This window comes from Mauremys mutica, chromosome 11, assembly GCF_020497125.1.
Source record: "Mauremys mutica isolate MM-2020 ecotype Southern chromosome 11, ASM2049712v1, whole genome shotgun sequence".
NCBI lineage: Eukaryota > Metazoa > Chordata > Testudines > Geoemydidae > Mauremys > Mauremys mutica.
This window is the reverse complement of record NC_059082.1, coordinates 8,596,335-8,623,783: the sequence shown is the minus strand read 5'-3', so window position 1 is coordinate 8,623,783 and position 27,449 is coordinate 8,596,335. Positions and strand designations below refer to the sequence as shown.

The 27,449-nt window shown below is 45.5% G+C and overlaps 1 protein-coding gene across 4 annotated transcripts in view; it reads left to right on the top strand.

Moving 5' to 3' along the window:
• Positions 1 to 27,449, top strand: part of MEF2A (myocyte enhancer factor 2A) — a 206,968-nt gene that overhangs the window by 19,158 nt on the left and 160,361 nt on the right. For 2 of the 4 annotated variants that reach the window (XM_044979541.1, XM_044979551.1), the window contains exon 2: positions 16,092 to 16,211. The gene's annotated coding sequence lies outside the window, so the exon portion shown is untranslated. Of the gene's footprint in view, positions 1 to 16,091; positions 16,212 to 27,326; positions 27,447 to 27,449 lie in introns of those variants that run through there. The other 2 variants (XM_044979543.1, XM_044979542.1) reach the window with 2 other exon arrangements.

Here is a 27,449-nt window from a genome sequence, read left to right as displayed (position 1 = left end):
CTCAGTAAAACACAGGACCCAAGGGAGGAGAGTCAATTCCATGTGGATGATGCCAAAGGAAATATCCATGTGGAGTGAACCTGCTGCATTTGTTCTCCCAGCACAGTGGTATAACCATGGAGGTGGTGAAAAAACAGTAACTGTGCAACTATCCGTGAAATCAAAACGAATGCCTGCAGTCCAGATCCCAGCCCCACTGGAATCCAAGGGGGTTCTCTCAGTTGCTTCAAAGAGACCAGTACTAGATTAAGCACTAAAATTAACTGGGATGAGGAGAGGCGTTTCACCCCTAGTTATACTCACTTCTTGCTGGAAGCTGCCAGCAGCTGCAATTAGCAATTGTCATTGTTTGCTGTTGTATGGGGAGCTGCAGGTGATGGAAAATTAAATTGGTCCCTGTGGGCAACATGATTTGACTAGATCCACCTATTAGCAAGGAGTCTGGTGTACTTTGAACTGTAGGTTGGGTGGCAATAATGAGACATGGAAAACTGGTACATCACAACTGATGGAAATCTGGTTGTGGAATGGGTAGGCAGGAATGCTAGATAGCCTGTAACAGATGGGGAGAGACAGAGACTCCCAGTCTCAAGTCTATGCCTTGTAAGAGTTTGTTTAAGGATGCCAACTGCATACCCAAGAAGAAGAAAAATCAGCTGATAGATCATTATCTAACTTATATGGCCCTGCATTACTCTGGTATCTGAGCCCCTCACAGTCTTTAATATGGTCACACAGGCAGTCTGATATAGGGCAGGGAATTGAACCTGGGTCTCCGTAGGCCCATACTAGCACCTTAACCACTGGATCATCCTTCCTGTCTGTGCAGTGTTAACCATTCAGCTAATACATGGTTCTGAAAATGGTGTGCAGCTTTATAACCTACTGCATAGCTGTGGTATGGCTAAAGCTTTGGATTGCACTGTCATGTAGGCAGGGGTCACACGTTCTCCGAATGAATCTACGGTAAGCCCAGTGTCCTGCCTATAACTGCGGCGCCTCAAGAATAACAGACGAAGAACCCTCCTTTCTCTTCAATGACAGGTGGAAGGCGAAGGAACTGGCTGTTCTGCAAAGTGCACGTCTCTCTCAGCTACAAGCCAGTTACCAAGCAGGGAGCTGGATTGCAGCCTTTGGAGGCTGAAGTGCTGCCAGTACAGTGACCACTGGTCAGATGTGCTACAGAATTATCATTACCCCGATGTCATGTATCCTGGCTTTAAGAGTGGAAGAGTGACCAGTCTGCCAGGCAGTTTATTGGGACCTTTTCTTGGAGCACTGAACTGGAAGAGGCTTTTAATGTGTATAGATGTGGGCAAAGGCTTCCAGCCTCGTACACTTGTGCATTGCATTGACTTGTCTTGTCTAGAATACTAGAGCCCTGGCTTGGCTGCTGTGCAATTTTGCGGGGAGAGATGTGGTTGGTTTAAAAGTTCTCAGCCTTGGCAGGAAGGGAAGGAATCTTTTGCTGCCTTACAAGAGACGGAGCTCCAAGGAAGAACTGGGTGAAGGGACAAATCTGAATGTGCATAGGCTGGGTTCTCCGCTGCCAGAGGTTGGTTGAGTTTGGCCACATCTTTGTCTGGGAGAAAGAATAGGTTCTCCTAGAACGTGGGAGGTGGAAGAGCACTTTTCTCACTAGTATTGCTACCTTGAGTATCCCAGCAGAACCCTGAAGCTTTGTTCTACACTGAAAAAAATGTAGGGCAGACTTCTTGGATGGAAGAAGAGATCTGCGTTCTGGCATTTCCCCTTCCCACCAGCATCTCTTCAGTTTTCTGCAATACTCCTGGGGGAATTCTGCGCAGTGCAGAATTTTGCAGAAAATAACGTGTGTGCTGAATTTCCTTTCCCCCACAGAATGGGCTGCAGTGCTCCTAGCCGCAACTCAGGGCCGCTGGACCCGGCAGAGCCCAGTTTGCCCATAGAAGATGCTGTTGGGGGAGGGCAAGGGGGTGGCTAGAGGGTTCCTGGCAGCTGCAGTTCCTAGCATGGCCTGAGGGAAGGCGAGGGTGTTGCACAGGAAAGTCTGTGCAAGCCTACAACCAAATATCAGGTTGTTTCTCCCTCTGGATTCCTGGGCTCTGCGGGGGGTGGGGATTTTGTCTGGGCCGGGGGAGCCCCATGGCTGATCTCTGTGGGGGAGGGGTTGTGGGTGTCTGGCCCCCCAGCTGGGGTCTGGGGAGGGAAAGGGGGCAGAGAAACAGGAACTGGGTTGTCATAGGGGTTTCTTTAACTCTCTACTCCTGGGGGAATTTTTTTTGTCTGTATTGTTACAGATATACTTGCTGACTGGTATTCTGAAATAAATTACCAAAATAATGGAAACTGGCGTGATTATGTAGTATTATTCTGACAAATAAGATTTGCAGAATTTTTAATTTTTTGGTGCAGAATGCCCCCAGGAGTAGCACAGGCTCCTTCACTCAGGAGTTGTTCTCTTGCAGGCGTTCGGACAGCAGCATGAAGGCCCTGGCCACCTCTCTCGTCAGCACTGTGTTTGGCTTTCAAAATTCCCACACCCAGTTAATGAATAAACAGCAGAGAGGAAGCAACCTTCAGCAGTTAATTTGGTTCTTTCTACTGGCCTACAGCACGTGATGCTGTTCCTTTACTAATGGGACCTCAACTACACCTTGATGCATAATAAGAACATTGAATTCGTTTATATCGTCTTGCTGGCTGTTCTTCCCTTGATGTGCGATTGCAGCTCCCATTAAACAATATGTATGCATCCAAAGAGAGTCGGATGGAGGCCCCTCGTAGCTGTGTAATGCGGGGAGTCGTTTGATTGCTAATGCTCACTTCATATGAAACTGGAAAATGGAAAATCACTTACCAGAATAATTCTAGACCCCTACAGGGCCGTCCCTAGCCATTTTGCTGCCCTACGCAGCCCCCCCGTGGGGTGTGGGTGGGTGGCTCCAGGCCTCCACAAGGGGGCAGGGGGAAAACCACCCCCCAGCACAAGCCAGTGGAGCGAAGTGGGTTTGGGGCCGGGTTGCTCCACTTCCTGCCGCCCGGTGAGTGCAGGGCAGGCCCAACCCCGCACTCACCGGGCGGCCGGAAGTGGAGCGACCCAGCCCCAGCCCGCTCCACTCTGCTCCCCTGGCTCCCAGCCTTGGGACTTGGGGGACAGGGGGAAGTGTCCCCCCAGCACTCACCAGAGCCGCGACTGGGAGCTGGTGGTATGTGATGGGGCCGGGTCGCTCCTGGTGAGTGCGCTCGGGGAAGGGGTGGGGCTGGGGCGGAGCAGGGGTGGGGGCCATGGGGAAGAGGCAGAGCAGGGGCTGGACCAGCACACAGCTGCGTAGGGCACCAGGAAATGTGGTGCCCCAAATTTCCTGATGCCCTACACTGCTACATACTTTGCATATGGGTAGGGACGGCCCTGGACCCTTATCGATACTGACCAGGCCTCTCTCAGACTATGATAAATGGCCCTTTCTGTGGCAGCTGTGAGGACTTAGACAATAGTTGGTGATACAGTCCGTCTATAGACCAGTGGTTCCCAAACTAGGGGTGCGGCTTGTCCAGGGTAAGCCCCTGGCGGGATGGGCTGGTTTGTTTACCTGCCGTGTCCGCAGGTTGGGCCCATCACAGCTCCCACTGGCTGTGGTTCACGGCTCCAGGCCAATGGGGGCTGCGGGAAGCGGCGACCAGCACATCCCTCGGCTTGTGCCGCTTCCTCCAGCTCCCATTAGCCGAGAACGGAGAATCACAGCCAGTGGGAGCCGTGATGGGCCGAACCTGTGGATGTGGCAGGTAAACAAACTGGCCCGGCCCACCAGGGGCTTACCCTGGAGAAGTCACGCCCCTAGTTTGGGAACCACTGGTCTATAGAGGCTTGTTGGTGGTGGTTTGTTGTATTAACCTTCTAATGTAGCCCTAACAAGCCCACAGCTTGACCTTGAATGAAGGAAACCCCTGGAGCTTGCCCCAATTGTGTTTCACCTTGGCTATCACAGCCTCTTCCCCCCAGCCTCTGACTCTCACCTGGCTTTCCTCCAGCCTGTCCAAAATGGTGCTGCAAAAATCGTCTACCTGGCTGGCCACGTCCAAGCATTTGTCCTCAGATCTCTTCAGTGGCTTCCTCTCACCCTCACGTTCAGGGCCTAGTACTCCCTGGCTCCCTCTCTGTGCTCTTCTCCTCCTCAACCTCTTTGCTCTGCCCAAGCCACCTCCCTTATTATTAGTTTTTATTCCAGTAGCACCTATCGGCTCCAACCAATATCTGGGCTCGTTGTGCTGTACGAACACAGAACAAGTGAGTGCTTCTCATGCACTCTCACCCTTTTGTCTTTTCTTGCCAGGCTCTATATTACCTGACCCTGTTCCTGACCCAGTCTGCCATGCTTACATCCTCTCCTCCCTTCAGTTCCCTCCTTCCCGCTCATTTCTCCAAAGAGGTCTTATAACAGGGATGGGCAAACTATGGCCCGCGGGCTGGATCCGGCCCTTCAGGGCTTTGGATCCGGCCCGCGGGATTACCCCTGGTGGTGCTACGGGCCCGGCGCTGCTCTCAGAAGCAGCTCCCGGGCCGGGAGGCAAAGGGCTCCATGTGCGCACGCAGAGCCCTCTGCCCTCCTCCCCACCCAGGGGCCGCAGCACTTCCTGGAGTGGCGTGGGGACAGGGCAGGCATGCAGGGAGCCTGCCCTGGCCCTGGTGTGCGCCACTGCCACCCCGGAGCCACTTTAGGTAAGCGGCACCGGGCTGGAGCTCAAACCCCTCCTGCCCCCCGCCCCCCAACTCCTGCCCTAAGCCCTCTGCCTGTACCTCGCACCCCTCCTGCACCCAACTCCCTGCCCTGAGCCCCTTTCTGCACTCCTGTGCATTCCAACCACCTGCCCTGAGCTCCCTGCTGCACCCTGCACCCCGTGCACCCCAACTCCCTGCCCTGAGCCCCTTTCTGCCCTCCTGTGCATTCCAACCACCTGCCCTGAGCCCCCTCTTACACTCTGCACCCCTTCTCTGCCCCAATCCCTTGTCCTGAGCCCCTTCCTCCACATCCCGCACTCCACCTGCCCTGCCCCGGCCCTGCATACAATTTCCTCACCCAGATGTGGCTCTCGCCCCAAAAAGTTTGCCCACCCCTGTCTTATAACCTTCTCTCTCCTCCCCTACCCCATCCGCCAAGAAAGTGCTTCTCTGCTCCATCGGAACAATCTTGTTTCTTCCCATCCCCTCTCCTGCATTTGCACATTGTCTCTCCAGCTCATAAGCTCCTTAGGGCAGGGATGTTTTCTCTGTGCATGTCTGTAAAGTACCTCACATGCTGCTGGCACGCCACAAGTAATAACGTAACAGTAATAAAGCTTGGCAAAGAACAACAGGTAACTGGTGGTGAGCAGGCAATTTTGTCTCTATATCCCCCCCCACTCTATCTCTTGCATGTCAGGTTTTAAGATGTGCGTGCCCCTCATGCTGTGGTCTATTCATTTGGTATGAGCATTGATTTTATTGTACAGTTTGTAAGCCCTAGAATATTACTTAGATCTCTAGTGCTGAGCTTGGCACAAATAGCGTGGCACCAGCGTTTTCAATACCGTTCTCATTATAAAGAGAGAACTTTTCCCTGGAAGTCTACAACACCTCTTAGAAATGAATTGTGAGCAATAAGGATGAGTGACAGCTTTTCCCCTGGACCTCTCTTTATTAAGTGACATCAAAGGACTACCATTTGCTTCCTTTGCAAATGAAATGTGGATTAAAATAGCATTAATAAGACCTAACATATCATATTAGGGACACTTGAAAATGAGAGCCAGTCATTTGTTGCAGAATAGACATTATTCTTGTCCAGTAGCAGCAATGTATGAGAAGGTACCTTATAAATTTCAGGAAAGGATGGGCTATTCTGAAGAAATACGGGATTCTTTATGCTGCTTAGCTGTATGAAAATATTAATAGGAAAAGAATATTAAAAAGAGTGGATGAGTTACATTGGAAAGAACAGCATGTGTAACTTAAAGCCATCTAGATCTTTGAACATCTTTCCCAATAGCTCCTGTCCAAGCAATTCAAACTTGTGCCTATTTTTAACATAACTTGTTTTTATCACCTGATAATTGTCAGCGTTCAATAGTAAGATTAATTGTTACCTCTACGAGAAAATCCTGCCTTGAAAATGGCTGAGATGGTGCATGTGTGCAAGTCATCAGTTTTGGGGGTTCTTTCCTCTTGCTTATCCCTTCAGGGGTAAATGGCACCAAAGTCAGAAACAACGTTAACCCATCTGATTGAATAATAATAAAGATAACGATAACTTGGATTGATATAAAACACCTATTGTTAGCGGACGTAGAACACTTTGTGACAGGGAAACAGGCACAGGGCGATGTAGTGTCTTGCTCAAAATTACCGCTGAACTTGTTGTAGACCCTCGTAACCCCCAGTGATGTGCTCTCATTTGGGACAGAGCCTGAGTCCTCCCATGTCCTTGCATAGAGCACCCCGTGCATATTGTGCTCCCTACCAGAAAGCTTTGTTAGGAGTAGCAATTCCTCTTTGCTAATGAGGGCAACCAGAGAGAGTTGAGGTGAGTCCAGAGAAAAAGATATTTTACCTCAATGGACAATGTACACAATTCTGCTTCGTTATTGGATTGTAAGAAGTCAATTCTAAGCTATGGAATTCCTCTCCTTAGTTTCAAAGGAGAAACTCTTTCATGTATGGCTCTGGTGGAGAGATTTTCGGAAATGTCTAACAACAACATTCGGAATACAGGCAGATATTGACTTCTGGGCTCAAAACACTGGTTGTGACTTTGCCTTGATCACTGTTTACCTCACAGATATGAACTTGCTAGAAGTCAGTGTGGTGCTTATTATTTAACCCAGATGTTGTACAAGAATTTTCACCTCTGTGTCACTTTGTTTCCCGTGTATTACTTTATATAAAGTAATAATTATAGCTAATTTTATTTCATTTTTTCATCGATTTCTCTGCTGTAAAATACTTAAATTTAATAAAAGAAAACATTCTGAATCACAGAATGAAAAGCATGATTTTTAAAGCAATAAAATTATAAAGGGATTTTTTTAAAAACTACTTTGTCCAGGGAAATTTACATGTATTTTTGTCTTAAAGGGCATTTGTCCTATGTGGTGGGATAATAAATAATGTAGCAGCCCAGAATGCACTCCTCCCCTCCCCCACTCCTCAGGCTGAAAGAACTCAATTCTCAGAAAGTTCTGGGTTGTATTCTAAATCTAGTCTAAATCTAGAATCCAGGGTTCTCTAGTGGTGAATCATGGGAGATGAAGTCCAGCCAGGGAGTCTGGCCCATAGGGGTGAATGGGGGCATGTGGCACCCAAACTACAACTCCCATGGGGCATCATGGCAGCTAAAACAAACACAGGTTAATGTTGAACTGCCCCCAAAACTAAAGGTTTCAATTTGGTTCTACAGACCAAAAATATTTTGCTTTGGGTTGACTGAACCTGAAACAAAATATTTCATTTCAATTTTTGTGATGAAAAATTTAAAAATGGGGGGAAAATTAAAATTGTCCTGAGAAAATTTTGATTTTTTTGCAGAAACTGCATTTTCCCTTTGAAAAAACATTTTGATAGAATTAGAGCTGCTTGGGATTTTTCTTTCTTTCCCCCCTCTCTTTCTTCCTCCTTCTTCTTACCTCTAGCACTCCTAACTTGATGGTGGCCCTGGGAGGGTGGCAGTGGGTTGCTGAGTGATGCCTTTAGCAATAATGTGGCTTTAAGCACCTCAGTCTGAATATGTTCAAGCTCAGGTGCAACTGGCGGCCTTCCAAAGCTGGGGATCTGCTATTGCGAATGTTCTGTCCCCTGCTCCCTAAAGCCCGATTCTGGTCTTCTCTACCTGTATCTTCCCTGTAGAGAAAAGCTGTCTTGGTGGCTGGTGAGGCAGTCTCTGAAATAACCAGATCCTAACCTCCACAGGCCCTTGTCAAATGAGACTCAGCTTTGAATTTGGTCTGGAAATTAATACAAAGCCAGTGGAGTGCCCAGAACACTAATGCAATATGTTCATAACAGCCTTTGCTGAGTTAGAGGGGGCTGCCATGTGCTGGACAAACTGTAGCATCTCTGTGTGGTACTTGCATTCACTCCCAGGTGGCTGGAGTTGCAGTAACCTGGAGGTAAGGAGACTGTGGATCAACAGTGCATCGTGCAAGTATTTGGATGGCTCCTTCTGACACAGAATGAAAGCGATAACAACAATGACCACAAGTGCTACACCCATCGCAAGAGCAAAGGAAACAATATGGGACACAATAGAAACCCGGAAAATGAACTCCAGAGGATGGGGCAAGGAGAGAGGTTCAGTAGAACAGCCAGCACAGTGCTCCAAACTGAACTGCAACTTGGAAAATGTGATTCAAATACGCAGCTCTGGGAAATCAAGGAATCTCGGCTCAATATTAGGAGGCTTGTTTAAAGCTTGAACAAAGGTTCAGTGGCCCTACCTGCCATGCAAGGGGTGAACTCCCCCCGTGCCCTGCGTGACTACAGGATTGAGCAGAGCCTGGTTTGGAATCCACAGGCGGATCAGATTCCCCAGATGGAAATTAGGAGTAGATATTTAAGGCGGCAGCCTTAGAATAAGACGTCTCCCCCATACTCAGTGCTACAGGGCTGAGAAAACAGGCTGGGCTGTTTCTTCCAAAGGCTAAAAGCTTTCAGTGGGGGGACAGGCCTGTAAAGCTTTGCTGTTGCTGCCCATTCACCTGCTTATTTGGTTACACAGCATTGAGGCATGTTCTTAAATCACATCCAGTAGAGGAGTCACCTCAAATGATGGCCCTGTGTACCCACACCACGTGTGCCAGACACCCAGACGGTAACGGGTGCTCTTATCTAAGGGGTGCCAAAGGGACTTCCGCCACTTACAGCCACTGCTGCTTTGCCTGGCATCCTCCTCCTCTGGGCAAGTGGGGGCTCCCCAGGGCAGTTGGGGCATTCCACAATATCTGTACCCTCTTCCCTCACCCCACTCCAGCTCCCCTTCATGTAGGTATGTGGTGAAAAGTGTCAGCCCCTTGGGTTATCTTCTGAGCTGGACCACTTATTTCACTGATACAGGCAAGGAAGAAAAATGAGCAGCATCTGCTTCTCTCATTGGTGGGAGCAATAGAATGATGCAATCACGGAACTAAAGCCATTTCCTGTGGCTTCAGCTATGAAAAACTGGACCAATCTTCCATACATCACTTGGAAAGAGAAGCTCTTCCTGCAGCATGTTGTGCTAGGGATCCACTTGGCTGCGGCTCTGAGAGCGCAAGGGGCTCTTGGAACTCACAGGAACTTCGACTGTCTTGTCACCAGCAGTGTCTTGGCAGGGAACTTGCTGCACTGGGCATAATGGCTCATTGTTCCTGTGGCAGGAAAAAAGATGCAAGCTGGGGAGGAGATGAAGTAAAATCAAAGGAGAAAAACTGGACCTCAAACCCAGTAAAGCTGGACATTACTGCAGTAAAAGGAATGCCTTGCTTTTCTGTGGCACTGTGCATGTGAGACTCTCAAAGCAACTTAGGAACACTAATAAATTTCAGCCTCGCAAGAGCCGTGTGACACTGGTAAGTATTATAGATGAGGAAACGCAAAGAGAGATTTCAAGCAACTTACTCAAGGCTGCACAGTGTGTGGCTTGCAGAGGTGGGGATAGAACCCAGGTGTCCTTACTCATGTGTCTGCACCAAACAGAGGATCACCAGGGGAAACTTTGTGAAATATGCAGTTTCTTTGAGGACTTGAAACAAGATTAGCTTTATAGTTCAGGCTAAATAGGACATGCATATACTATTAAAATAACACAGAATCAGCTGGCATGGTGACTTGGAAGCAGCAGTAATTAATCTGTGAAATTCCTAGAGGAGGGAAGCCTCGCAAAGGCCCCGAAGCTGCAGACTTCAGTGCAGAACACATCATAATCTAGTTAGCAAATAATAATGGAAACCACAAATATTTACAGAAGAGGAGCTGGGAAGCTGGGAGTTGACTGGCAGGCTGTTGAGCCTTGAAAGCCAAGAAAAGTGTGTTTAAAGGTCTCAGTGTTTTTTTTCAATGGACAGTGCTATGGGGAGGAACCTTGATTTAGGTATAGTCACTGCACTTTTGGAGAGCACATACTTTAGGCCTACTTCTCCTTTCACTTATGTGATTGTAATTTGGGAGTAACTCAACTGAAGTTAACAGGATTACTCCAATTTACACATGTGAGAGGAGAATCGAAATGCTTGATGTCCCCTGGGGATCAAATGCACCTGTCCAGGGATTCACAGAGGGCTATTGTGACAGAACATGAGGAATAAGGTTCTCCTTCTTGCTTGTATCAATTGTAAGTGTCAATCTCCACCCAAAGAGGAGTTTACATGGGCAATGTGAGTTACCTCGGGAGCAGTGCAGAGCCTGCTTACATGCTGTTATACAGTGCAATGTTTGGCATACTACACTGCATTTTGGTTAGATCTCCCTGTAATGAAGAAACTGTTAGCTGTCACTCTTTACTAACATAAACATTCACCTATTTTAAGCAGGGCTATAATGATGGCTGTCTTTGCTTCACTGATAATGATCCTGTCTTCATGCTGAATGTGGATAGGAGACTGAAAATGTGTTTGAGGCGTTGTTAGCGCCGGGTTTCACACACGCAATCAGGGCTGATTCGTAAGCAGAACAGTCAGGTAAAATTATTTTCCTTATGTGAAAGAGTCCTTGGATCTCCCACTTGGACTTACACTCACTCCTTCAGTAGGTCCAGCTATGTCCTCTCCTTCTGTTACTGTGGCTCAGTTTATTCTCCATTGTCATTCATGGGACTGTCTTTACCCAGAGTTACTATGGATCTTATGCTCTTCTCACATGCTGCCTTTGTGATGAACTTTCTGACATCTCCAAAGTGTCTGTTTCCAAAGTGGCTGTGGCAATACAACCTGATGTGTATTAACCATGGTAAGTACCCAGGAGGAACTCATTTCCATCTGCTTCCCCAGTGCCCATGTATTCCTTTATAGCAGATTATTGTCAGCAGTATGTGGGGAGAAGTCATGCAGTCCTAAAGCTTTAGTGCTAGCACAAAGGAAGCACTCCTGGAAGAGAAGTTGGCCTTGGCATATGGAGCAGCTTGTGAGCAGGCAACTTGCCTACTAGATAGGAAAAGCTGTAGACGGCTAATAGATCATGTGTATATATGCAGAGAAGGCAAGATGCACAGCTGGGAAATATGAAACATATTTCTGTAAACTCCTGCTCCTACAGGTAACAGTGCATAGAATCATAGGACTGAAAGGGACCTCAAGAGGTCATCTAGTCCAGTCCCCTGCACTAATGGCGGGACTAAGTATTATCTAGTCCAGGGGTAGGCAACCTACGGCACGCAGGCCAAAGGCGGCACGCGAGCTGATTTTCAGCGGCACTCACACTGCCCAGGTCCTGGCCACTGGTCTGGGGGGCTTTGCATTTTAATTTAATTTTAAATGAAGCTTCTTAAACATTTTAAAAACTTTATTTACTTTACATACAACAATAATTTAGTTATATATTATAGACTTATAGAAAGAGACCTTCTAAAAACATTAAAATGTATTACTGGTACGCTAAACCTTAAATTAGAGTGACTAAATGAAGACTCGGCACACCACTTCTGAAAGGTTGCCGACCCCTGGGCTAATCCATCCCTGACAGGTGTTTGTCTAACCTGCTCTTAAAAATCTCCAGTGACTGAGATTCCACAACCCCCCTCTGCAATTTATTCCAGTGCTTAACCACCCTGAGAGTTAGGCAGTTTTTCCTAATGTCCAACCTAAACCTCTCTTGCTGCAATTTAAGCCCATTGCTTCTTATCCTGTCCTCAGAGGTTAACAAGAACAATTTTTCTCCCTCCTTCTTGTAACAACCTTTTATGTACTTGACAACTGTTTTCATGTCCCACCTCAGTCTTCTCTTCTGCAGACTAAATAAACCCATTTTTTTCAGTCTTCCCTCATAGGTCATGTTTTCCAGACCCTTAATCATTTTTGTTGCTCTTCTCTGGACTTTCTCCAATTTGTCCACATCTTTCCTGAAATGTGGCCCCCAGAAATGGACACAATACTCCAGCTGAGACCTAATCAGTGCGGAGTAGAGTGGAAAATTACTTATCGTGCTTTGCTTAAAACACTCCTGCTAATGCATCCCAGAATGATGTTCGCTTTTTTGGCAATAGTAGTTACACTGTTGACTCATATTTGGCTTATGATCCACTCTGACCCCCAGATCCCCTTCTGCAGTGCTCCTTCCTAGGCAGTCATTTCCCATTTTGTTTGTGTGCACAAATGATTGTTCCTTCCTAAGTGGAGTACTTTGCATTTTCCCTTATTGAATTTCATCCCGTTTACTTCAGATCATTGAATTTTAATTCTATCCGCCAAAGCTCTTGCAACCTCTCCCAGCTTGCTATCATCTGCAAACTTTATAAGTGTACTCTCTATGCCATTATCTAAATCATTGATGAAGGTATTGAACAGAATGGGACCCAGAACTGATGCCTGCAGGACCCCACTTGATATGTCCTTCCAGCTTGACTGTGAACCACTGATAACTACTCTCTGGGATTTGTTTTCCAACCAGTTATACACCCACCTTGTAGGAGCTCCATGTAGGTTGTATTTCCCTCATTTGTTTGTGAGACAGTCATGTGAGACAGTATCAAAAGCCTTACTACAGTCAAGATACACCACGTCTACCACTTCCTCCCTATCCAGAAGGCTTGCTCCCCTGTCAAAGAAAGCTATTAAGTTGGTTTGACATGGTTTGTTCTTGATAAATCCATGCTGACTGGTGTTAATCACCTTATTATCATCTAGGTGTTTTCAAATTGATTGCTTAATTATTTGCTCCATTATCTCTCTGGGTACTGAAGGTAAGCTGATTGGTCTGTAATTGTCTGGGTTGTCCTTATTCCCCTTTTTATAGATTGGCACTATATTTGCCCTTTTCCATACAACCAATGCCAAGCCAAACGGGGTTAAAGGAATAACTTCTGGCACCTGAGACAGGTTCTTGGTCCTGTTGAATAAGACAGAATGCTGTGGGGGAGAAATGGAGAGAGTCATGGTAATGAGTATGGAAATTGTATTAGTAGCTTGGCCATCTATGTTTAAACTTCGTTAATCTCTAAAATATGATAGTTTATAGTTTAACAATTCCTGGCCTTCTAGTTTGAGGCATAAAAGCCCTCAGTTTTTCTGTAGTCAGTTGCCATGTGTAAAGAGCAGGTGGTTAACAGCAAAGCAGCAGTCTTGCTTTCACATCTCAACATGGTAAGTTTAATTTAAAATAATCAAAGATGCTTTTTTTTCATCTCTTGGTTTCTACTGACAAACTGAATTCCTTACAGTATCCTTGTTGGCTTTGTAGGGAGCTAGAAGTTTGCTCTTAATCACGAGCCCTCTGCATATAGCTGCTTTGTATGCTCATTAACTCATGATCTACTCAGCACTAGATTTGTCTAATTCATGCATCTATTTAGAAATCTGGAGTGGAAATTACAAGCTAAAGCAAACCAGATTTACTGTGACTGCGTGTTCACAGTATTTGTGTATTGAGCTATTACGATCAAAACTCTGGGGGGAAAAAGTCAGGAGTCTGATCCCTTTAAATAATGTACAATAGACAGCCACCCCTGTTGAACCTAATGAGAATAGTAGCTATTGCAAGCATCCATGCTGGCCTTGCTCTCTCTGAGAGAGCCAGAAAGTCAGCCTTGTGGAGACAGCACGTGGAATCTGACACTACCGTGTAATCGAGAGAAAAGAGGCCAAATGCATTATGTATGAGCAGAAGGCTTGGCTTGATGTTAACAAGAGAGAAGTTATTTCAAAGGAAAAGTGGCTTCCAAACATTGGCTTTGCGTTGTTCCCTTGGAAAGGAGCCTGTGTTTTAAATTGCATTACTCGTTTTATTACTGCACTCTTATTGTTCCTTTGTTTGATTTCAGTGTGCCTGGTGCTGTACAACTTAATACAGTGGAAGAAGCAGCCGCTGCTGCAAGGACTGACTGCAGGGAGGGATAGCAGAAATTGTTTTGTAGCAGTTAATCCCAGCTCTGCCCAGGGAAGGAGTGTTTCACTGAGGGAGCAGCCCTCACACTAGGGTTTCCAGTGGTTGGGGACAGCTGTCAGTCCTGATTGCAGTGCAGAGGAGACCAGCTAGCAGAAGGTGGGGAGGTGATCCTCTGAGTCAATGTGTCCCCTGGCTGCCGTGGCCAGCCCTCTCTCTGTCCACTTCTGAGCCCCTTATGGCTTTTGGTCAGTGGGCTTTCAGTCACCAGGGCCTTGACCAGCGTCTTCGCTAGCAGATGTTGTCCTACAACCCGGGCTGGGTCTGGCATTAATGGTACAGTTCACACCCCATCGCAAAGCAGCACAGACCACATTCTGTTTTGTCTTACGAGCTGTTTTCTGTCAATTAGCTTTGAAGGTGAGGCACCATCTGCGATAGTAGCTGGTGCCTGATGGACTCTGCCTTTTCTTTTGAATGATGGCCACATAAATCTAGGGCTTGGGAAATGTGCCACACTTCTGGGTGCAATGGAAACTGAGCTTCTCTCTTCACCCTCCACAGATATATGTGGCTGAATGGGTGGGATGATGAGTAGTTGTACTGTGGAAGCACCTAGAAGCTCCAATCAGAGTTCAGGGCTCCATTGTGCTAGGTGCTGGACACACATGCATATTAAAGACCTTGCCTCAAAGAGGGAAGTCATGATCCATGCCTCCCACACCTGAGCCTGGGTTTCTTAGCTGAATCTCCCCCTCGTCCTCTAATGCAGATCAACTGACAGATGTCAGATGGCTACTGCCTTTGGTCATTACTAACTGCACCTGGCTTGGGTTTGAACCAGGGAGCGATAACACAGATTTCTGTGCTGTGAGCACTAACACACACAATCATTTTTTTTAAATCCCATCCAAATGCTGCCTCAAGGTCCCAGTGGTAAATAAAATGTAGGTCCCCTCCTCCCTGCCGCTGTAGCACTACATTCTCCTGTCACCACTTCTGCGTCATGGCTACTTCAGCTTTCTGGGACATAAAATCCAGGTTTTCCCTGCCTCAACTGTGACTGCCTCCTGGTGCCATCCATACCAGTCAGCACTTCATTTCTGGGAAGGAAAAATAGGGCAATGGAGTGGCATAAGAATAACTGAGCCTCTGTAAAAGTCAGGGAGCAGAGAAAACGCTATTCCACTAGAATTGACTGGAAAACAAATTCTGTTCCTTGGTTTCTGACATTGGCTCATTTATTCTTCTTGGGGCTTAATTAGCAGTTACTACTTTTTCTTAATTTACCTCTAAAACTATTTAGTGAAGATGGCTCCTGAACAGATAGACCCCATGAGAAATTTCAGCTGCAGAAAAATCTGAAGAACATTGGGATCTAATTTGTGGCCCAGAACAAATGTGTTAGAGCAGGAAGTTGCTGATAAGTCTTCTCTTACTGCTTTTGGTAATAGCCCCAACTGTGTGAAAGATGCTCTACAGACAGATGTGAGGTCAAAGTCCTCACCTTGAGGAGTGTGCAATCCAGCTACGCAATGAGCAAGCACAGTCATTGGGGATGGGAAGATGTGTTCCTGAGCCGTGAAATTTAGACTTAGTAGTTTTGTGATTTTTCTTGTTTGTGGCAAGGAGAGAAGGGTTAAGAGAAGTGTATCTGTCCTCTAGTTTGTGTTTGGATTCTTGTGGGCTGAAAAATTCGTGATCAGCTAAACTTAAGGAGCCCTAATGAGCGTTGTGATGAGTTCTAACCCTTCTTAAAACAGTCCTGAGTATACTCTGTAGGTGAACCTTGGTAGCACACACTAATTACAGGTTATCTCTGCTCCTGACTGTATGATCAGAAAGTGGGAGTCCAGTGACTGACACTTTGTGCTGCAAGTTATTGCTGCCATGTCTCTTTCTCTTTACAACTTTATATGGGGATAGAGTTGAAAGAGATTGCAATGAGCTAGCTAACGTGTGTGTGCACTACTTTAGCCTTCTATGGATGGATTCAAAACTGCTCAACTCTGAGTGACTTGGCCTATGACACCAAGAGCTAACTGAGATTCTCATTTATTTTGGGTGGCAGAGGCCCTGTGGTTTGGAGCAGAAGAATCTGAGTTCCAACTTGGCTGTCACCATGAAGTTCTGTGGAAGTGGGAGATGACTCTGCATTGCTACCATTGGACTCTGAGGTCAGAAGATATAGGTATGTGAGAAAACTCAGTCCATTTTTGCTCCTAATGTGTTTGATGATCTTAATTTTCCAGATTGCTTCACCTGAGAAGCTTCTCTTGTGTACTATTCTTTAATGTTAAATCTTTCCAAAATGAAGCAGGAGCTTTATATTGATGTGCCTGAGAGATGCTGTGCACGGAATGCAAGGTCTCGTACCCAGAAACCTGTTTTTTAAACATGCTAGCTCACTGTGGGAGTGCCTGAGAATGTGACTGTGTATGGAGGACACAATTGCAGTCTGAACAGGAGCAAGTTTTGGTTAACCAGAGCTTGGATACCTGGGGTGAAATCCTGGTCCAGCTGAAGTCAATGGCGAGACTTCCATAGACCTCAATGGGGCCAGGATTTCACTCACTGTTGACTTTTAGCTGATAGAAATAATGAATCACTTTCTAAAGGAAATGTATGATTAATTAAACTAGTGACCAGAAAGCATGTTGATTTAAAAAAAATTACTAAAATCCACATGCTGCTGCTTACTGTGTGATATCTATAAATGGTATGTTTGATCTTAAATTGACAAAAGCTGTGCTATTGACCTACCTCAAATTACTGAAAAGGATTTAGATTGTGTGAATAATTCAGTACAAGACACTACAAACATCAACTCAAAAGTGGCAATATTACACATACACATTTTATTTGCAAGCTGTCAGAACCACGTGTGACATTCTCTGCTACTTCTGTTTACTTCTGCATGGCCTGTGCAGAATATTCAAACACAGTTCATGTGAACAATCCTCTTCTTTTGTTTTTTTTTCTTTTGCTGAAAACAAAACAGCCACATCAAGTCAGATTGTCATTAGATTTTCAGAGAGATTTTGTTTGCACTTAGCACACAGTTGGGGCCAAAGTGAAAGCTGGATAAGTGCCTGAACTATTCAGCTGGAAATTACATCTTGCACAGGAACCTAAATGTCAAATTCCACAATCCCCCTTACAGCCAGAACTATTTCAACTCCCTTTTCCCCCATGACTTTCCTTCATTTTACTACAGATGTAAGTGTACTTTCCTTCAGATATGATAAATCATATTTGAGAATGCCACTATCTAGGACACAGTAAGCTATCACCCAGCATTTCAAATGACACTTAACTACAATAACAAGTAAACAGAGCCCAGGAGAGAAATGCATTTTGAAATGTGCTGTTCATGCTAGTAATGCGAAGCAATTAATGAACCAAGAGAGTGAGGAATGAAGGGAATTACTTTTAGTTCTTGTAAAGACACTAGTAGATCAATGGGCCATATATTCAGACCTGCTGAAAATGGGTGCAGCTCCTGTGGAAATCTCTGGGACAGACTCAGCCATGCCATTACTTATGTCTTCCATGCACAAAGAGCAGAATGTACTCTCAGCCTCAAGATAAAAGGAAAACAACAGAAGAAAGAACAAAATCTACAGGAGTGAGCACAATGTGTGTGTCTCATTTTGGAACTGCCTCACAACACACCAGAGAAACAGAAACTCCTCCATACATCTAAAGCTGCAGTACACAGAAAAAGAGTAAGAGCAGTTACTTAGTTTCATGCACCACAACTCAGAGAGTGATATGAATTACAGGTCTGCCATACCTGGGTGATAAATAGGTGGGTGTTAAAACAATGTAACTTGTATCCACTTGGCAATCAGGGACAACCAGATTCTACTCTGTTTCACCAGTTAGTGGAGTCACTCCAAACTTACACCAGAGTAACAGATCAGAATCTGGCCTTAGATGGGTAACACTAGTATACAATATTAACCTAAGGGAGAAGAAAAGCGGTGTAGAACGGAAGGCAACTAATGGTAGGATATAAGGAAAAGTAGGTGGAGAATCTGTTTTGTTTTACATACTATTGCTAGTTGCTTTTCATGATACAGTCCTCTCTCTGGCCCTTCTGACGGGCACATTACTCCTACCTTATTTGTAACTTACACTAGTATTGAGTTTGGTCCTTTACTTCTTTAAATGATAACCCTCTCAAGGAATCACTTGGTTCATTCAACTGTGACTTGAAAAATCTGATTTTAAAATGTTTTCTGAAATCCACATGCTCTTGCTGACTACACAGTATGTGTAAAGCATACGCCGTTTGATCTTGAATTAACAAAAGATGTGGTTTAGATCACCTTACCTCAAAAATTCCTGAAAAGGATTTGGCTTATATGAGTAATTCGGTACCAGAGGCTGTACAAACATTGACTGTAATAGCAGAGTGTTAAGGTTAACAGTAAGGCTAAATGCATAACATTTATTCTGCTTGAAAGAGCGTAAATATAGTCTAGTTAAGAGAGAGTTGAAAAACGTATTTCCAAGAGCAGTGGCCTACAGTTTAGTTCTTTATGATAAAATAAATAACTTCTGATTAACTTCAAGTTCCAATACTTCAGATGTTTGTTGTCACAGAGAGGCAGCCTTGACGATTGGCAGCGCTGGTTTAGTCTCATGTATTTGCAGAAATCACTCGATCCAGACAGAGCACCTCATTCTTTGCTGTTTTCAAGGTTTCTCTCTCTTTGGGCTGGTCTACACTAAAGCTGTAAGTCGACTTTAGTTACGCTACTTCCGTTATGCAAATTATGTATGTATGTAAATTACATAACTCAATTTAGGTGGATTTACAGCAGTGTCTACACCACGCTATTTTGATGGGAGACGCTCTCCCGCTAACTTACCTTCTGCCTCTCGGGGAGGTGGAGTGCAGACATCAACGGGATAGTGCTCTGCCATCGACTTAGCTTGTCTTCACCAGACCCACTAAATCGACACCACTACATCGATTGCAGCAGTGCCTATTTAGCCAGGGCCGGCTTTAGGCCGATTCCCCCGATTCCCCAGAATCGGGCCCCGCACCTAAGAGGGTCCTGTGCCTTAGGCATCTTTTTAATTTTTAAATTTTGTTTTACTCACCAGGCGGTGGCGGGGGGTAGTGGTATCTGTTCCGGGTCTTCGGTGGCATTTCAGCGGTAGGGGGTCCTTCGGTGCCACAGAAGACCCGGAGCGGACCCCCTGCCGCCGAAGTGCCGCCGAAGACCCAGACCGCCGCTGGGTATTCGAATCGGGCCCCGCAGTTCATAAAGCCGGCCCTGTATTTAGCGGTAAGCCCTCAGATACTAATGTTTCATTTTTGATTAGGCAGAGGGCTTGCAAGAGTCATTAAAGAAATCACTAATGCTTCTGCAAATGCAATGGGCCGGATTCCAGTTTGAGATACACAAACACATCACTGCAAATATTTTCCAGATAATGACGCTGATGATATTGTAATCTGGAGTTAGAACTGCAAGCAGCTTTCCCTCCTACACTCAGCTATCCTGATAACACACTTCTAGTACTCCAAGTGTGTGGCCTCTTGTGGATGATGAATTATACAGTATTGCATAGAATCCTGTTCAGATACAGAAAATCAGAGTGGGTAAAATTCATCCCCTGGCAGAGGGCACTTAAAAAGCCCTCTATGCCACAGAATATCTGTTGTACGCTTGAGCCCTGATGATGGACAGAAGGAGAGCACAGGGAGGCAGCTGTACCTCCTCCATGCTGCCAAGGTGAGCTCCTTGTGTGTTCAGAACAGGTTGGCACAGCAGGGCATTTTGGGAGTGGGATGGGAGAGGGACCACTAGATTATTGTTTTCCATGGACTTTGAATTGTAAGCTGTTTGGGGCAGGAACAGTCTTTTTGTTCTGTGTTTGTACAAGCCCTACAACAGGGGTCGGCAACCTTTAGCATGCAGCTCGCCAGGGTAATCACCGTGGCGGACCGGGCCGGTTTGTTTACCTGCTGCGTCCACAGGTTCAGCCGATCGCGGCTCCCACTGGCCGCGGTTTGCCGCTCTGGGGCAATGGGGGCGGCGGGAAGTGGCGTGGGCTGAGGGATGTGCTGGCCACCGCTTTCTGACGCCCCCATTGGCCTGAGATGGTGAACTGTGGCCAGTGGGAGCTGCAATCAGCCGAACCTGCGGACGCGGCAGGTAAACAAACCGGCCCGGCCCACCAGGGTGCTTACCCTGGCGAGCTGCGTTCCAAAGGTTGCCGACCCTTGCCGTACAACAACGGGGTCCTGCTCCATGACTAGGGCTCTTAAGAGCTATCACAATATTAAATAATAATTTTCCATGACCATTCTCAACAGACAACTTCTTAAAGAATTATCCTCACCTATGCAGAGAGTAAAAACCAGGGGTCAAATTCCAGAGGCTTTATTTGAGCAAATTTCCCATTAGCTACAAAGACAGTTCTGCTCTGTTAAGCACCTCAGAGCTTGTCTACACTTGCAGTGCTGCAGTGGCACCCCTGTAGTGTTTAGTGAAGACGCTACCTATGCCAACAGGAGAGCTTCTTCCATTGGCGTAGGTACTCCACCTTCCTGAGTGACGGTAGCTATGTCAATGGCAGAAGTCCGCTCATTGACATAGCGCTATCTGCACCGGGAGGTGAGGGGTGAGGTTGGTATAACTAAGTCACTCGGGGGTATGGCCTCTGGTGACTAACCACTACTAAGCAACACATCCCAAATTTCAAATAGAGATAGACAAAATCCTTAGAATGTCACTGGAGAATTGTGAGTGATGAATCCGTTCAAGAAAATCATGATCTATTTGGTGATGTTCTCCGTCAGATCAAGTTATTCTCTCAGATCAAGTTATTGATGATACTTTAGATTATTAAAGCTGTTTTAAAACCCAGATTAACTCTTTCAATAGCTGTGTTTTTGTTTATGTGCTACTTCTCCCTCAGCTAGAGGAATGCACGTAGACTAGCCTGTTTCATGTTTGTTCACAGTCAGTGTTCTAACCCAGGACCATGTTAGCATTATTACATATTTATTAATTATATCTTCAGTGCAACCCTGTGTGCTCAGTGGGGGGAGGGATAGCTCAGTGGTTTGAGCATTGGCCTGCTAAACCCAGGGTTGTGAGTTCAATCCTTGAGGAAGCCCACTTAAGGATCTGGGGCAAAAATTGGTCCTGCTAGTGAAGGCAGGGGGCTGGACTAGATGACCTTTCAAGGTCCCTTCCAGTTCTAGGAGATTGGTATATCTCCAATTATTACCTATTACCAGTGCTGTACAAGGTACAGCAGATACACTGTGCCTTGCCTTAGGAGCTTAATGTGATTGATTGACCCAAATCCTACTGGAAGAACCAAAGAGGTTCTGTTAGAAACTCTTTCTCTGACTTTGTTGAGTTTGCAGAGGCATCGTTGAGAATTTGGTCCATTGTCCTTGCCCATTTCTCAAATTGTGTTTGTTGTTTGAAATGAGTGCACATGCCCTAGGCAGTGTACAGCAGCTGTGCAGCTGATTTTTGTTTCTTGCTGCTAATTTAAAGTGTTTTTATTTGTTAGACTAAAGCCTATGTCTACACACACACTTGCACCAGTTTAGTTTAGCCAGTGCAAACTCCTGTGTTGCACTCTCGTTCTGGACTGAGTGGTATATTTCAGTTTTATTTAAATCTGTTCCTAATTGACTTAAAGGAAACCAAAATAGGACCTGGTCTATGCACACAGTGATACTGGTTTAATTAAAGATGTGACTTCAAACGGATTTAATTAAACAAGTGTAATGGGGTGTGTGGACATTCCTATGCTGGTTTAAATCTGGTTTACAACAGTTGAGCCTTTTGCATCAGTTAAACTAAATTAGTTTAAAAATCACACTTTAAAATAAACTGGTGCAACTCTGGGCTCCATCCTGGCTCCACTGAGATTAATGAGAGTTTCTGCATTGTCTTCAGTGAGGCCAGGATTTCATCTTGTGTGCAGATAAACCATAAGGCCCAACATTCTGGGACCGAAGGTTGAGCTAAGATTCTCTTTCTTTAAAATAAGATAAACAAACAAACACCTCAGATTTTTCACTAGATAACTCCAGCCCAACTTTATTACTATACCCTATGGGAGATTTTAAGCAGGAGTTTGCTCCTGCCTGCTTGGAATGGAAAAGAGAGTTGAACTGGGACTGTCACGAGGCTAAAACAAAACCAAGTATCCAAACACGTGTGAACTCTGGAGAATTTGGATCCAGATCCACACTGCATGACTTGGGACTATATAAAAATATGCCAAGGATATACAGGACTAACCAGCAAAACTGTTGAGGATGCTGTGCACCTGGCAGAATCCAAGTCATCTCATTTTCAAGGGTGCCTTGAGTGATTTGTCACTTAAAGGGACACCATCGACTTGAACTTTATAGTCAGTTTTTTAAAAATGGCTTAAAAGAATTTTCAGGTCCAGTGCATCCTTCTGTGTGTTTTTGTGACTTTGAAACCACGTTTTCCTATTGTTTCCAAACAGGGAAAATGGCCTATACAGGGGAACCAGTGAAACTGACTATATACACACAGTGCTGTCAAATATAGAAGTTAAACAAATTGGCAAAAAGAACATTCTTTCTCTAATCTCTCAAATCTAGTAATTTTCTAATCCAGACAGAAGCACAATTCTTAAACTGACAGTGTCCCTTTAAGAGTTTGTTTCAGATTAAGCGACTCAGAGTTCAGTTTTAGCATAGAGAATCCTTGCTTAGTTTATTTAAAATTTAAATTAGAGATAACTGCAAAATGCATTTATATAGGTTTCTAAATGGTAAATTGTATCTAAGCATCTTAAAAATTCACATGAAATTTCTACCAGTTTGGAGGAAGGACAAGCTCCTGCTGCTGGTACCACTTAAAAAAAATAACTAATTTAAAAAACAGGCAGTTTACTGTTGCATTTATTTTTGCAGCAGTACACATATTTTAACCAGTATATAATATTAGATGAAAGGCTGCAGTGTCTAAATGATGCAGTAAATATGATTTTTTGAAAAATGTAGAAATGATCAAATATTATGGAAGGAAAAAAGTAGTTTAGTGGATAAAATATTAAACTGTAATAACCATTTTTCTTTGGATCTGCTTAGCCTACTTAGTGTTCTGTGTAAGATGTAAATTTATAATATGCATATGTACACATCTGTCTCTATAAATATACATGTGCATCCCACATTTCTAAAAACAGGACATGTGTGCTGGGAAAATACAGGAACAATGAACTTCCTTAAGAGAGGCTTATTTTTTCAAGTTATTAAAAGAAGGTGGCAAGCATTCATGAGGATATGAAAATTTAAAGCCGTCTGAAGGAAACTCTTGAAAACCTCTGGTTAAAGTTGTTGCCAAGGAATCTCAGCTATGTTATGTCAGAATGTTTAATTGCAAGCAGCAGCTTAATGAATGGAAAGATATTGCAAAAGCAGGAAGTTTCTGAAGCTACATAGAGCAACCATGAAAATAAAATTCCAAAGGTTGTGGATCTGAAATCCTGTTGGAAATTGAAATTTCCATCTACATTATTACTCCTTTTCCTACTGTGTAGTTTGCCAGCTGTGCGGCTAAAGGGAGGTAAGCTGCTCTGGATATCATCTTCTCTTAGGCTCAGGCACCATTTGTTATGTTAATGTGAAGAAGTCAACTTCTTTGCATTTGTTGTTGGGGTGTGTACAGAAATACAGCTTGGCAATAAGGGGAGGAAAAGCAAATGTCAGGGTGCATTAAATAATGTATTTTTTTCTTTACTTTCCAAGAAGCTTGCTTTCAGCATGATGCTATTTATATCATCTCTCTAAAACCCAGCTGTTGATTCATGTTAATATGCAAAATGGTGCAGAAGTCCCAGCAGAAGTGTGTGAATCCCAGAGAAACCTATATTCTGTCATTTTGAGAACATATTAAATATCACAAGTTTTCCTGGGATGTGGGTCAGTAACGCAGTGTGTGATGTAGGCAATATAAATATTTCCGACATTTAATACCTGATGTTAGGAGGCCAAACAGAGCAGCTGACTCAAAACAACATATCTGTGATTCCACAGTTGGACATGGTTGAAAGAGAACTTTTACCTGTAACTCCACCCTGACAAATGTACCATACACCCACATTACAGCATTCTTATACAAGCGATCTTATGTACCTGACTGAGACAATGTGGTCTTCTTTAAATATCTCCATTAACTTTATTTAAATTTATTGAATTTGTCCTGCGGATTGTAGAACACGTTGTTTTTAGCCTCTTCTAGAACTTCTTTATTATTTGACAAATACCCATAAAGCTACACACCATCTAATTTATTTGTGACTTTACAATTCCTGTTTGTTTTATTTTTTAAAAAATAAAACAAATGCCATTAGGTATATTAATTAAGAGCCAGAGACTGAGTGTTTTTGTGTGAAACACTGTGAAAAAGCAGCTGTTTAAAACACCACATATGCTCTAGAGGTGACATAAGGTGTTGTAAAGGTAATTCCCAGGCTAGAATGTTTACTTTTGGGTGGATGGTTGTACAATATGAGATAAGAGTCTGTTGGCAAATAAATCAGGGAGGATGACTTAGACAGACCCTGGAGTCCTGAAGAGTTCTGATTGAGTGGAAATACATTGGAGTAGAGAGTGGTGGGGAAGCTCTATTGCCATTATAACTGCTAAAAAACAATGTTAACTGATATCCATGCAGCTGGCAAACCAATACTCTGTGAGCTTATCTATTTACAATTAGGACAAGTTCACAGCAAATATCTATCTTTTCATGGTTTTCTTGTGTAGTTTCCATTCCTTTGTTCATATTTGTATACATGGCACAGAAACTGCATTAGTTACCTTGGTCAAAAAAGGGCGGTTTTTTGTTTCACTGGTGGTTCTTGATCTAGCAGTAGTCTTTGATCCACTCACCATGAGTTTTCTGTCCTGCCTGTAAATCCTATGTTGGATAGATAGAATTGCATCTTGATGATTCTCTCCTTACCTCTCAAGAGTGACCCCAGAAGGAGTACTGTTGGATAATTACGCACTTGCCCTATGAGCATTCTCATGTGATGTTCTGTGGGCTTTTGTTCCATTACTCCTCCTATGAAGATACTGAAACAATCAGAACTGCCCTGTTTGGTGAAATTTCTCCTATTTTCCTGACTGGCACTGGGACGTAGATTAAACAGGAGCTGGTTCAGACTCAGTGCAGAATAGATGAGGAGGCATTGGTGGTAGGATGAAGTATTTTCGTGTGTGTGTGTGTGTGGGAGGTGCTGGCTGATGGTTTTGTGGTTGGTTTACCTACCCTTTATCAAACAATACAAACTTCAGATCCTAGAGTCCCTATCTACTCTTGGATTCTTAAGTGGAAGCAGTGGCCAGAAGTTCCTTTTTACCATTTGCATTTGGCTTACAAGGTAGCAATCCTTTTACTCTGTGATGTGGATTTCACCTTAGTCAGCCACAGCTTTGTGCCTTTCAGACTGGATTATCCCAATATATTTGTCTTCATGGGACAACTGTGGAAGTCCTCTTGGAAATTTATAGTCAGTGCAGAATGATGTTGCCTGCCTACTTAGTGGTATTAGTCATGTTGATCTATGATGACCTCTGTGGTTTAATTAATTAATTATTTCATGACCCAGCACAGGGAAAGAGGTTAAACAATATTTAGATAAATTAGTTATCGAGGCCTGCTGACTTGAATACAAAATCGATCCTACGTACGGACAGGAGTGTGCAGGGGCCAGTGTGATTGGACAGGGGCTGTGTGAGGGTGAGGGGTGTGATTGGATAAGGGGGGGTGATCATATTTCTGAAAGGGAAAACGGGAAGGACACCATGTGGGGCTGGTCTGAGTCCCTCGCCTGAGCCCTCTCCACCTGCATGGGGCTGGTTCGAGCCTTGCACTGACACTTCCCCCCATGTTCCTCTGCACCCCACTTTTTTTTTGACAAAAGTGGCCATTTGCTCTTTCCAACTGATCAAGTTGGAAGGAGCAAATGGGACAAATGCCCATTCCTGCAAAAAAAAAAAAAAAAAAAGTCAGGACAGCCAGGATAGGTCTTAAAAAAGGGACTGTCGTGGCCAAAACAGGACCTCTGTTGACCCTAATAAGGGGGTGCACAGGAGGCAGTGTAACTGGACAGAGCTGGATGTGAGGTGTGATCAGATAGGGGCACAAAAGGGGCAGTGTCAGGATGAGGGGTGTGGTTGGATGGGAGTATGATTGGACTGAGGCTGTGTGAGGGTGAGGTGAGGGGCACGGTCAGCTGAGGAAGTGCATGGGGCCAGTGTGACTGGTTCAGGGCTGTGTGAAGGTGGAGGTTAGGCGGACCAGCTGTCCAGTTTTTTGACTGGAACACAGGTCACAAAGAGATCCTGGTAGCTCTGGTCAGCATTGCTGACCGGGTCATTGACTGTCCAGTTGGTGGTGCCACACAACGGGCCTGGCAGGCTTCTTGCTAGGCGCTGCGCACTGGAACTCCCACAAAGCAGCTGGCATGTACCTCCTCTGCGTAGGGGCAGCCAGGGGGCTCCACATGCTTCCCCCGCCCCCATCACTGCCCCCGCGGCTCCCACGGGCCAGGAACGGCGGTCAATGGGAGTTGTGGGGGTGGCACCTGGGGACAGGGCAGTGCGCAGAGGCAACTGGCTGCGCCTCCACATAGGAGCTGGAGGGGGGACGTGCTGCTGTGTCCGGGAGCTGCTTGAGGTAAGTGCTGCCCCCACCCACGCCCCAACTTCCGGCCCCAGTCCCGTCCTGCTCTCTGAACCCCTCAGTCCTACCCTAGAGCACCCCAAACCCCTCCTCCCCACCCCAGAGCCTGCGCCCCAGCTGGAGCCCTCGCACTCCCTCCCCAGCCCCTGCCCCTGCCCCTGAGACAGGGCGGGAGGGAGGGAGGGGAGAGCGAGCGACAGCGGGAGGGGGATAGAGTGAGCAGGGGCCGGGCCTCAGAGAAGGGGTGGGGCCTGGGTAGGGGGCGGGGCAAGGGTGCTGGTTTGTGTGCCCGTAGAAAGTTGGCAGCCCTGGAGGGGGCGTGGTCAGATGAGAGAAGTGCTGCGGGGGCTGTGATTGGACAGAGTTGGGTAAGGGGCGTGACCAGATGAGGCTGTCCACAAAGGGCAGTGTGATTGGAGAGGGGCTGTGTGGGTGCTGTGATGAGGGGAAGGAGGCGTGGCCGGCTCCCCACGCAGCGGGCGCCTAAAGGGGCAAGCAAACAAGGGAACCGACCAGCCCTAGGGGGCTGCTTGCGCATGCGCCTCTTGTTGCTTGGGAGACGAACTCACGTACATGCGTCACTTGCTTTAAAGTAAGCGACAGAGAAGATGAAGGGTTCTTTGTACGCATGCGCTTCCCGATAAGAGCTCTAGCCACCGCCAAGGCCTCCTTCCAAGCCGAGCTGCACAGTACTCAGTTTTGATTGGTTGGTG